The sequence below is a fragment of the Rhinoderma darwinii genome, unplaced genomic scaffold, assembly GCF_050947455.1.
Source record: "Rhinoderma darwinii isolate aRhiDar2 unplaced genomic scaffold, aRhiDar2.hap1 Scaffold_87, whole genome shotgun sequence".
Taxonomy (NCBI): Eukaryota; Metazoa; Chordata; class Amphibia; order Anura; family Rhinodermatidae; genus Rhinoderma; species Rhinoderma darwinii.
In genome coordinates, this window is record NW_027464439.1 from 60,779 (window position 1) to 72,500 (window position 11,722).

Here is an 11,722-nt window from a genome sequence, read left to right on the forward strand (position 1 = left end):
ATGTATTTTGCTACTGCGTGTGAACATACCCTTACGGACGCAGCGATACCAAATATGTATGGTTTATTTATTTTTTCAATAATAATTGAAGTTTTCCGTGCTAGGCAGACCGGGAGGCCAGTATTAGGCCCAGTGGCGTAACTACCGCCGTAGCAGCAGTAGCGGCTGCTACGGGGCCCGCGGTATGAGGGGGCCCGTGTCGCCCGCCGACACGGGCCCCCACCATGGCCAGAGACTCCGCTAGCAGCCGCTATGGCTGCTACAGCGGGACGCCACTGAACACTACGGCAGAGCAGGGAGGTATGTCCCCGCTCTGCCATTAACTGGTTCCCAACCGCTGGCTGTATTTTTACGGCCAGCGGTCAGGGTCCTTAAAACCCGAGCCATAGACTTTCTACGGCTCGGGTTTTAACTTGCTGCCCGCGCGATCGGGCAGCTGAATGTCGGGTCTCCGGCTGTCAGTGACTGCCGGGGACCCTGAGGAGAGGATAGAAGCTGCTTCTGTCTTCTCTGATGACTTGTACACAGCGTTCAATGAACGCTGTGTATAGGAATAGAGACAGCAGCAGCAGCGGCGCTGTCTCTATTCCTCCCGGTGATCATGTGACTGGTCACATGATCGCCGGGTGCCGTTAGTGACAGACTGCTGCTGGGTCTTACTAGACCCAGCACAGCCCAGTTAGTGACAATCGTCACTATGAGAGGGCTGATTTCCCCTGTAACTGGGGCTGTTGTGCAACTCCAGTTACAGTGGAAAAGATGGTGTAAAAGAAAGAAAAAAAATATATCAAGTTCCCCATAGGTCTTCTTTGACCTTTGAGGGACAGACCATAGTAATAAAAAAATAATAAAGTAAAGTGCAAAAAAAATGTAAATAATAAATACACATAAAATACCCACCCCAAAAAAAAAACGTCCCCCCCGCCAATCATTGTTGTACCGCTAGCGCTGACCCAATTACCCTAATATAGACATATAATATATTAAAATTTACGATAGACAATGGCGATCACAAATAAAAGGTCTATTTTAGGGTAAAACTATGTTATTACCAAAAAAAAATAGCTGAAATGTAAAAAAGCTTCTTTTTTTACTATTATTTTCAAACTTTATGAATAAAAATTCTAAAATAGCAAAAAAGGTGTGTATAAAAACGATAAAAAATGAAACCTGCATTGTCTACGGAAAAAACGTCGCAAAAATCACGTCGTTAGCCCAACAAATAAAAAAGTTATAGCCATTTAACTAACACGTGCTAAAAAGGGCTAAACGGTGTCTGGTCCTGAAGGCGCAAAATAGTGCAAAAGACATGTATCCCCCCCCCTCTCCACAGGACATGTATCCCCCCCTCTCCACAGGACATGTATCCCCCCCCTCTCCACAGGACATGTATCCCCCCCTCTCCACAGGACATGTATCCCCTCTCCACAGGACATGTATCCCCCTCCTCTCCACAGGACATGTATCCCGCCCCTCTCCACAGGACATGTATCCCCCCCCTCTCCACAGGACATGTATCCCGCCCCTCTCCACAGGACATGTATCCCCTCTCCACAGGACATGTATCCCCTCTCCACAGGACATGTATCCCCTCTCCACAGGACATGTATCCCCTCTCCACAGGATCTCCACAGGACATGTATTCCCTCTCCACAGGATATCCACAGGATAGGGGATACATGTGTGATCGCTGGCATTGATAGGGACAACGGGGGACTGAAAGTCCCCTGAAGTTCTCCATCACAAACCTCAGACTTCCGGGGTCTGTGTCGGCAGCTCCGTAGAAATGAATGGAGCGCCGGTCGTGCTTGTGCGCATGCGTGACCAGCGCTCCTTTCATTTTTATTGAGCTGCGCAGACGCCGGAAGTCAGAGGTTTGTCATGGAGAAGTTCAGGGGACTTTCAGTCCCCCGTTCTCCCTATCGCTGCCAGCGATCACTCATGTATCCCCTATCCTGTGGAGATCCTGTGGAGAGCGGATACATGTATTTTGTAGGACACACTGTAGGTCGCATTTTTTGGGGAGGGGGGACGCCGTATGGCGTTCCCTACAGGGGGGGGACGATGTATGGCGTTCCCTACAGGGGGGGGTGGCTGTATGGCGTTCCCTACAGGGGGGTGGCTGTATGGCGTTCCCTACAGGGGGGGAGCTGTATGGCGTTCTCTACAGGGGGGGGGCTGTATGGCGTTTCCTACAGGGGGGCTGTATGGCGTTCTCTACAGGGGGGCTGTATGGCGTTCTCTACAGGGGGGCTGTATGGCGTTCTCTACAGGGGGGCTGTATGGCGTTCTCTACAGGGGGATGTATGGCGCTATCTACAGAGGGGGGGCTGTATGGCGTTATCTACAGGTGGGGGCTGTAAAAAAGGCACTATCTACAAGGGGGGGGTTGTGTGACACCCAGGGGAGGGGGGGCCCCAGTCAAAAGTTTGCTATGGGGCCAAGTCCTTCCTAGTTACGCCCCTGATTAGGCCTCTGGTTGTCATTGCAGCCACCGGAACCCCTGCAATTTCATTGCTGGGGTTCCGATGAGCTGCAAACAACCTAAATGCAGCGATCGTTTTTGACCGCTGCATTTAAGGGGTTAATAGGGGTGATCGAGCTCATTTCGGTCCCCACCATTACAGCGGGATGTCAGCTGTAATACACCGCTGACATGCGGCAATGATGGCGCCGACTCAGGCTACGGCAAAATGCGGGAAGCACTAGCTTTCCATGATGTATCCATACAGCAAATGTCGGGAAGGGGTTAAATAGAGAAATATTGACATAATAAAGCTGTGGCCACTTCCACTTTACCACACAAGGTGTCTTTGGTTTTATTTAAGGTAAAATAATGGTGTAATAGGCCAATGGCAAGTTGGTTTTAAGTTGGTGAATGTCCTTGCAGTCTCACAGCAGAATGGTAGAGGCACAGATCCTATGTAATGTATCCACGGGATAACTGAATATGACTAAACATGGTGGCAGTCATGTGACCCTCCCCTCTACATACACACACATCCATCATGTGACACCTAGCATTAACATGACATACATGTGTTGGGAACGCATAGAGGACACATCCATGGGCTAAGTGAATAGGACTAATGGTAGAATAATGATGACCAACCACATCACTGTTCGTGTATTTACTAAAATGGCCGCCTGTCTCTAGGTGATATTTAAAATGTCTGCCTGTCTCTAGGTAATGTTATCATGTTGTTAATAAAGTTAGCTGTTTTAAAAAAACACACACATAGAGGAGACAGATAGTATTATGTAAGAGCTGCTTCTACACAGACCCTGACAGACATGATGAGAGGCTGCTGGAAGAGGGAATACTTATAAGGTCTCATGCACACAGCCGTAGCCATGTGCACGGTCCGTAATTACGGGCACGGATGGCCGCGGACTGTCACCCATGTTTGCGGGCCGTGCTGCCATTATAAAGTATAGGAGCACGGTCCGTAAATTCAAAAAATAGTCCTATATTTTGCGGTTCATTTCTACGGCCCATACAACTCCCTGTAAATATACGGGAAGGTGTCCGTGGGCCATAGAAATGAATGTGTCAGTATTTTTATCTGCAATTATGGATCCGTAATTGCGGATAAAAATGATGGTCGTGTGCATGAGGCCTGACTTCTGTTCCTCAGTAAAATGCTATTGACGGGTTAGATACCTGGACAGTGTTACCTGAATGCTGGGGGTCACATGGTGTGTGCGCGTGCGTGAATGTATCACATGACTCTCCCCGTATTTAGTCACTTCAGTTAGCCCATGGATGCATTACTATGGACTATACTATTATTATTTATTTCTTTTTACAGTGGCAACTGCACTGATATGAGAAAGGTATGAGAGTAGAATGTCTAATACATGAATATTAGAAAACTGTATGATTTCCTATTCTATAAATAAATGAAACAAATAAAAACTGGAGAACCCCTTTAATAAATTTGTTGCATCTTCGGCTGGCCGTGTCCCACAGGGTAAAATCCAGTTTGTGACGTAAATTGTAGTCAATCTTTTGCACCATGGGAGGCCCCGCCCCTCCTGCCAAGCCACTCCCATTTTTTTTAACGTGGCAAGAGAGTTTCAAAACAACAAATAAATCGCAAATAATTCGGCAATAGGGCGTGCGCCATAATTTTGGACTTTTTAATGCCAGAAAACTGGGGTGATGCCCTTCATAAATTTCCCCCACGTTCTCACACAGTCTCCTCTGTGGAGCATCATAAAGTTGCAAAGTCTGAAGGTCAAAACTAAAATCGAAAGTAGTCCAATGTTTACATCACAAACATACACTTCATAAATGATTGTAAAAAACAGATGATCTACTTTATTACATGTACATAGGATGTGGTTTCAGCACAAAGTGACTGCAAGACGTCCTCAAATATAGTAGTAACCACAGTGTGTCCAAATCCAATGACAGCCGGTGTCTTCCACTACAGTGACAGCCACAGTGCACCCGATTACAGACAGACAGTGTCCCCAAATACAGTAACAGCCACAGTGTCCCCAAATACAGTGAAAGCCACAGTGTCCCCGATTACAGAGACAGCCAGTGTCTCCAAATATACTAACAGTCACAGTGCCCTAAATACAGTGACAGCCACAGCGCCCCCAGACACTGACAATCACAGTGCTCCAAATATAGTGACAGCCACAGCGCCCCCAGACACTGACAATCACAGTGCTCCAAATACAGTGACAGCCACAGCACCCCCCAGACACTGACAATCACAGTGCTCCAAATATAGTGACAGCCACAGCGCCCCCAGACACTGACAATCACAGTGCTCCAAATATAGTGACAGCCACAGCGCCCCCAGACACTGACAATCACAGTGCTCCAAATACAGTGACAGCCACAGCGCCCCCAGACACTGACAATCACAGTGCTCCAAATACAGTGACAGCCACAGCGCCCCCCAGACACTGACAATCACAGTGCTCCAAATATAGTGACAGCCACAGCGCCCCCAGACACTGACAATCACAGTGCTCCAAATATAGTGACAGCCACAGCGCCCCCAGACACTGACAATCACAGTGCTCCAAATACAGTGACAGCCACAGCGCCCCCCAGACACTGACAATCACAGTGCTCCAAATATAGTGACAGCCACAGCGCCCCCAGACACTGACAATCACAGTGCCCTAAATACAGTGACAGCCACAGCGCCCCCAGACACTGACAATCACAGTGCTCCAAATACAGTGACAGCCACAGCGCCCCCCAGACACTGACAATCACAGTGCTCCAAATATAGTGACAGCCACAGCGCCCCCAGACACTGACAATCACAGTGCTCCAAATACAGTGACAGCCACAGCGCCCGCCAGACACTGACAATCACAGTGCTCCAAATATAGTGACAGCCACAGCGCCCCCAGACACTGACAATCACAGTGCTCCAAATATAGTGACAGCCACAGCGCCCCCAGACACTGACAATCACAGTGCTCCAAATACAGTGACAGCCACAGCGCCCCCAGACACTGACAATCACAGTGCTCCAAATACAGTGACAGCCACAGCGCCCCCAGACACTGACAATCACAGTGCTCCAAATACAGTGACAGCCACAGCGCCCCCAGACACTGACAATCACAGTGCTCCAAATATAGTGACAGCCACAGCGCCCCCAGACACTGACAATCACAGTACTCCAAATATAGTGACAGCCACAGCGCCCCCAGACACTGACAATCACAGTGCTCCAAATACAGTGACAGCCACAGCGCCCCCAGACACTGACAATCACAGTGCTCCAAATATAGTGACAGCCACAGCGCCCCCAGACACTGACAATCACAGTGCCCTAAATACAGTGACAGCCACAGCGCCCCCAGACACTGACAATCACAGTGCTCCAAATACAGTGACAGCCACAGCGCCCCCCAGACACTGACAATCACAGTGCTCCAAATATAGTGACAGCCACAGCGCCCCCAGACACTGACAATCACAGTGCTCCAAATATAGTGACAGCCACAGCGCCCCCAGACACTGACAATCACAGTGCTCCAAATACAGTGACAGCCACAGCGCCCCCAGACACTGACAATCACAGTGCTCCAAATATAGTGACAGCCACAGCGCCCCCAGACACTGACAATCACAGTGCTCCAAATATAGTGACAGCCCCCCAGCATAATTTACCTTGTCTTATGGTGAATCCAATCTAAGCAAGAGGAAGCATCACTTGCAGAGCAGACTCTTTGTTGGAGATGCTGCCACCTGCTGGCTGTACTTGTTCTATGTCTTCTATATAACAAGTAAATCTTTCACAACTTGCCCAAAGACCACCTGCCGAACTAGGTTTCGGCAGGTTTATAAGATGAAAAACTGCCAGGCTGCAAAGAAAGCAGCCCAATTTGCCAAGTTGGCAACCCTGCTTAGGGCCCTAAATAAATGGCAGATCTGTGTAAAATGTATTTTATTAGATATTCTGACCACATAGTGGAGCAAACATTAACCCCATTCCGTCGTAAACAACTTTCAGATTTTAATTTTCTTTTTTTTTCCCCACCTTCCGAAAGCCATAACTTTTTTTTTTGCGTCTATATTGTCCTTTGAGGGCTTGATTTTTGCGGAACGAGTTGTAGTTTTTTGTAGCACCATTAAATGTAATGTACTAGGAAACGGGAAAAAAATTATTTGTGGGGTAGTAAATTTAAAAAACAGCGATTCCTCCATTGTTTTTTGCACATCGTTTTTATGGAATTCACTGTGCAATTAAAACAACATGTTAACTTTATTCTGTGGGTCAATACGATTATGGCGATACCAAATATATATCGTTTTTTCTATATTTTACTACTTTTAAAAAACTAAATGTAAAAAATACAATTTATTTTGTATGGCCAAATTCCGAGAGCCATAACTTTTTTATTTTTCCGTCGATTAAGTGGTATGAGGGCTTATTAAACACCTTATTAAACACCTGCATTAACCCTTACTTCACCACCTGCCCGGGGCCACTTCCTTACAGTGGGGCTCTGTGAGGAAAGGGGGCACGAAAGATGGCCACAGGCTCTGTAGGGTAGCGGGGTAGCACAGGGTGACAAGCAGGCACTGCCTACTCTTCAGCTTCTTCTGCTGGCTGGGCTGGCACTGCTGTACAGGGCTGGCTTCAGACTGGTGGCAGGCACTCAAGACTCCTGCCTCAATCAAAGCTCTACCTCCTCAAACATACAGAGACACCCTTGTCACTGAGGGAAAATACAGAGTGGGAGGGGCTAGTATGAGTGGGGGCGGGCACTGGCTGTTGCTTGGGATCCGTATAGTTTCAACATATAGGTCAACGGAACAGGGCTCTGCGATGCTATAGTGCCCGTTCCATTCACCTAAATGCAGCTATATGGGCCCTATAGTGTTAGGATATCGGTGGACACCTTTATGAGTTTTACACGTTAGCGGTTTCCTGGAGTTATAAAACTTGCACTAAGTTTCAGGCTGTAAATTTCATTCAGAAGTATTGCAATGTATTATATTAGCAATCAGCATATTGTATGTTAAAATCCCGCAGTAGGACTAAAATAAAAACGTAAAAAAAAAGTTTCATGAAGTTTATAGAAAAATGAAAAAAGAAACTAGTTTCCCTTACAAAATGCCTGACAGTACAAGATTGGTATCGTGGCGTCTGTAGCGACCTGTACTATAAAAATACAACATTATTTATCCTGCACAGGGAATGACGGAAAAAACAATGTCAGAATTGCTATAATCTCGTCTCCCAAAACAGCAAAAACAACTCATCAAAAAACAATGGTGAAAAAAAAGTTTCATTCTCAGAATGAAGTGTTTTTAAAAGTTTTTATTGTGCAAAACGAATAAAACACAAAATAACTGGATATGTTTGCTATCGCCATAATTGTGACGACCTCCAGAACAAAGTCATGTCATTTGTACTGACCATTGAATTCTATAAAAACAAGACTAAAAGTTGTTCAATACATTTATGTGCCCCAAAATGGTAAGATTAAAAAATACACCTCATCCCGCACCAAATAGGCCTTTATAAGGCGGTGTCGATGAAAAAACAAAAAAACATGGAAATGTGGAGATGAAAAGAATCATTATGTGACCCCAACATGGTACCGGTAAGACATACAAGGAATACGCTTTCTAATAGGCGTCCTGCGGGCTTCTGCGCAGGTCAATTTAAATAGAGGGGGAAGCAAATATTTGTAAATCTGTCATTAACAAGAATACATAAAAACATGGGATTTATTTTGTTATTGTCAAAGATCTGTTATCCATGTCATGTAGAGATAAAGTACAAAGCTGCCTGTACCCGCTGCCGCCAAACAGCAGGAGATGTCGCGTAGCCAAGAACTGCTTAGTAAATCCGCAAATAACACCGCGTGGGTTTTGCCACCCGGCAGCCACCATTGTTCAGCTGCAGGGTGCATGGGCAGCCTAACTGTCAGTTAGTCACATGGCTGCTTAACATTAAAGCAACAACTGAACAGTTCAGCCCCATCTGTTGTGCTACACTGCATAGTGTGACTATATTGTGCTGTGTGTAGTGTGTTCAGAGTAGCGCTTACCGATAGATGACCAGGAGATCTGAGCACTCACAACCAGGTACATATGAAAGGAAATCATGTGCAGGACATTCTCCTCAGAGATCACCAGTCACTGGAAGAGTCGTTACAACTCAACTGATCATGGCAGTCGGCCAACGGTCTTACCAACCAGTCCAAATCATACAGCCAATCACTGCCAGACATGTCTGTCACATGACCTCTTCACTGCAGCCAATTGTCTTTCAGGAATTATCTTTAAAACTGGACAAATATCATTTTTATCAATAATCTTTTTGGACAGTCGTTTCATCCAAATCAAACAAAGCAGATATTATAATGTGTAAGGAAGGGAAATCCCATCATGAAAATGTTCCCGGTGTATTCATTTTCAACAACTGTATGTGGCAGTTTTTAATGCCAAATTCCCAGTGATCTGGACCACGGCTTCTTAATCTTTTACTACTGGGTCCTGAACCAGCCAGAACATGGCGATGCCTGGGCCTAAGAAATGGTCGCAGTCCATGCCAAGATGTTTACAAATATTTATTTCTCAATGTGTCCTAATGTGTCATTGTTGTGCAGCGACAGATGCCATACAGTAGATTAGAATATTCCTTTCTAGGATTTTTTGTTCTATGTTCACCCGGGGGTGTATTTGTTCCAGATTTTCTGCAAAGATTCTTCACCAAAAATCTGCAGCAACTTGCATTGCAAGTTTTCCAAACCTCATTCACACATTGCAGAAAAAATCAGCAGGGTTGTTAGGGCTTGCAGACTTGAAAATCCACAGCATGTTCTATTCTGTTGCGGAAAGGTGGAAGAATTTGTATTTGACCCTTGCCATGACAAATCCATGGTTAAATCCAAGTAAAAATCAGCTTCATAATCCTCAGGGGTGCGATGCAGATTTGTGTTGCTGATTTTAGGGCAGAAAATACTCCCTGTGTGAACATAGACTATGGCTGATGGGGCTTCTCTTTGCTGCATGACAGATCATATAGATTGTATTTTGCATGTTTACAATGTGTTCCTTTCCAAACCAGAACAGGTCACTTTTACAGCAGTTTCAGACAAGGTGGATCACATAATGCCGGCTATACTAGAGTGTTTAACCCCTTAGTGACCAGCCTATTTTAGGCCTTAAAGAGGCTCTGTCACCAGATTTTGCAATCACTATCTGCTATTGCAGCAGATAGGCGCTGCAATGTAGATTACAGTAACGTTTTTATTTTAAAAAAACGAGCATTTTTGGCCAAGTTATGACCATTTTTGTAGTTATGCAAATGAGGCTTGCAAAAGTCCAAGTGGGTGTGTTTAAAAGTAAAAGTCCAAGTGGGCGTGTATTATGTGCGTACATCGGGGCGTTTTTAATACTTTTACTAGCTGGGCGCTCTGATGAGAAGTATCATCCACTTCCCTTCAGAACGCCCAGCTTCTGGCAGTGCAGTCACAGCCGTGTTCTCGAGAGATCACGCTGTGACGTCACTCACAGGTCCTGCATTGTGTCAGACGAGCGAGGACACATCGGCACCAGAGGCTTCAGTTGATTCTGCAGCAGCATCAGCGTTTGCAGGTAAGTCGATGTAGCTACTTACCTGCAAACGCCGATACTGCTGCAGAATCAACTGTAGCCTCTGGTGCCGATGTGTCCTCGCTCGTCTGACACGATGCAGGACCTGTGAGTGACGTCACAGCGTGACCTGGCAGAAGCTGGGCGTTCTGAAGAGAAGTGGATGATACTTCTCATCAGAGCGCCCAGCTAGTAAAAGTATTAAAAACGCCCCGATGTACGCACATAATACACGCCCACTTGGACTTTTACTTTTAAACACACCCACTTGGACTTTTGCAAGCCTCATTTGCATAAGTACAAAAATGGTCATAACTTGGCCAAAAATGCTCGTTTTTTAAAAATAAAAACGTTACTGTAATCTACATTGCAGCGCCGATCTGATGCAATAGCAGATAGGGGCTGCAAAATCTGGTGACAGAGCCTCTTTAATCACCAAGCAGTTTTTTACGTTTTACCATTGTGGCATTCAAAGAGCTATAACTTTTTTATCTTGGCATCGACATAGCAAACATAAGGACTTGTTTTTTGCGGGACAAGTTGTATTTTTTAATAGCACTATTTTGGGGTACATATAATTTATTGATTAGCTGTTATTAACTTTTTTTGGGTGGAATAGAAAAAAAAGTTTTCTTATGTTTTACTACTTTTAGGCCCGCTGCACACGGCTGTAATCCCAGTCCGTTATTACGGCTACGGCCGGCCACGGACAGTCGTGCTCATTTGCAGGCCATGCTCCCATTATAAAGTATGGGAGCATGGTCTGTAAAATAAAAAAATTAGACATGTCCTATTTTTTACGGAAGCTTCCTATGGCCCGAGCACCTTCCCATAAATATACGGGACGGTGACCGTTGGCAAAATAAATGAATGGATCTGTAATTACAGTCCTTAATTACGGATGAAATGTACGGTCGTGTGCATGGGGCTTTACACAGTAAAAACACCTTTTTTTTTTAAAAATTATTTGTTTTTGTGTCGCCATATTTTTAGAGCCATAACTTTTTATATTTTTCAGCCGATGCAGCTGTATGAGCGATGCAGCTGTATGAGGGATTTTTTTTGCGGGATTACTTGTAGTTTTTATTTGTACCATTTTGGAGTACATGCGACTTTTTGATCACTTTGTATCAAACGTTTTTGAAGGCAGGATGAACAGAAAACAGCAATTCTAGCAAATAGATTTTTACTTTATTTTTTATAGTGCTGGCCGTAGAGGGTTAAATAATGTAATAGATTTATAGTTGGGGTCGTTACAAACGCGTCAGTTTGTTAGGGGAAGAAGTGGGGTTTTAATTGTTTTTTAATTGAGGTTTTTATTTATTTATTAACTTTATTAAGCTTTTTTTAAACTTTTTTTTAGTCCCACTAGGGGACTTTACTATGCGATCATTTGATTGCTTTCATAATACATTGCAATACTTCTGTACTGTAGTGTATTATTGCCTGTCAGTTTTACACTGACAGGCATCTGTTAGGCCATGTCTCTGGCATTCATTAGAGGCAGACCTGGGGGCCTCTTTTATCCACCGATCGCATCGTGGGTGTGCTGGTGGGGTTGTAAACCACTCTAAAACCACTCAGATGTGGTGACCGCCACATCTGAGGGGTTAAAAGGACGGGATC

General features: G+C 45.1%; 1 long non-coding RNA gene across 1 annotated transcript in view; it reads right to left on the minus strand.

Moving 5' to 3' along the window:
* LOC142731783 (uncharacterized) overlaps positions 1–8,644 on the minus strand; it is a 50,195-nt gene extending 41,551 nt beyond the window's left edge. Inside the window, exon 1 of the long non-coding RNA XR_012879176.1 lies at positions 8,548–8,644. This is a non-coding gene — a long non-coding RNA (uncharacterized LOC142731783). The remainder of the gene's footprint in view (positions 1–8,547) is intronic.
* Positions 8,645–11,722: the final 3,078 nt, after the last annotated feature.